Here is a 1,450-nt window from a genome sequence, read left to right as displayed (position 1 = left end):
GTGGAAAACCGCCTAAATACCACATTCAGGCTGGCCAGGACACCTTCCATCGTTGTTAATCCGCGGGACGGATTGGATCTCGGGCTGGCTCGCCTAGTCCAGTCCAGGAAGGAGCGCATTAGCGCTCTCGGCCAACCTGGTGGTTAGAGATTTCGCTCTTACTATCTGCCTTCCAAACTTGCCCGCGAAAGGCAAAGGTCCCGAGTTCGAGTCTCGGTCTGGCACACAGTTTTAATCTGCCAGGAAGTTTCATATCAGCGCACACTCCGCTGCAGAGTGAAAATCTCATTCTGGAAACACCTCCCAAGCTGTGGCTAAGCCACGTCTCCGCAATATCCTTTCTTTCAGGAGTGCTAGGTCTGCAAGGTTCGCAGGAGAGCTTCTGTAAAGTTTGGAAGGTAGGAGACGAGGTACTGGCAGATGTAAAGCTGTGAGTACCGGGCGTGAGTCGTGCTTCGGTAGCTCAGTTGGTAGAGCACTTGCCCGCGAAAGGCAAAGGTCCCGAGTTCGAGTCTCAGTCGGGCACACAGTTTTAATCTGCCAGGGAGTTTCATATCAGCGCACACTCCGCTGCAGAGTGAAAATCTCATTCTGGAAACATCCTCCAGTCTGTGGCTAAGCCATGTCTCCGCAATATCCTTTCTTTCAAGAGTGCTAGTTCTGCAAGGTTCGCAGGAGAGCTTCTGTAAAGTTTGGAAGGTAAAAGACGAGGTACTGGCAGAAGTAAAGCTGTGAGTACCGGGCGTGAGTCGTGCTTCGATAGCTCAGTTGGTAGAGCACTTGCCCGCGAAAGGCAAAGGTCCCGAGTTCGAGTCTCGGTCGGGCACACAGTTTTAATCTTCCAGGAAGTTTCATATCAGCGCACACTCCGCTGCAGAGTGAAAATCTCATTCTGGAAACATCCCCCAGGCTGTGGCTAAGCCTGAGTCAACAAATGGGGACGTTTGCAAGACAACAACCATCTGCACGAACACTTCGACGACGTTTGCAGCAGCATGGACTATCAGCTCGGAGACCATGGCTGCGGTTACCCTTGACGCTGCATCACAGACAGGAGCGCCTGCGAAGGTGTACCCAACGACGAACCTGGGTGCACGAATGGAGAAACGTCATTTTTTCCGCTGAATCCCGGTTCTGTTTACAGCATCATGATGGTCGCAACCGTGTTTGGCGACATCGTGGTGAACGCACATTGGAAGCGTGTATTCGTCATCGCCATACTGGCGTATGACCCGGCGTCATGGTATGGGGTATTATTGGTTACACGTCTCGGTCACCTCTTGTACGCATTGACGGCACTTTGAACAGTGGACGTTACATTTCAGATGTGTTACGACCCGTGGCTCTACCCTTCATTCAATCCGTGCGAAACTCTATATTTCAGCAGGATAATGCACGACCGCATGTTGCAGGTCCTGTACGGTCCTTTCTGGATACAGAAAATGTTCGA

At 51.7% G+C, this 1,450-nt stretch overlaps 1 non-coding gene across 1 annotated transcript; it reads left to right on the top strand.

The window, feature by feature from the left end:
- Positions 1-752: 752 nt before the first annotated feature.
- Positions 753-827, top strand: Trnas-cga (transfer RNA serine (anticodon CGA)). Its single transcript has one exon. It is a non-coding gene; the product is annotated as a tRNA-Ser (tRNA).
- Positions 828-1,450: the final 623 nt, after the last annotated feature.

The sequence above is a fragment of the Schistocerca serialis genome, chromosome 6, assembly GCF_023864345.2.
Source record: "Schistocerca serialis cubense isolate TAMUIC-IGC-003099 chromosome 6, iqSchSeri2.2, whole genome shotgun sequence".
Lineage (NCBI taxonomy): Eukaryota > Metazoa > Arthropoda > Insecta > Orthoptera > Acrididae > Schistocerca > Schistocerca serialis.
This window is presented reverse-complemented; position numbering and strand designations above follow the sequence as displayed.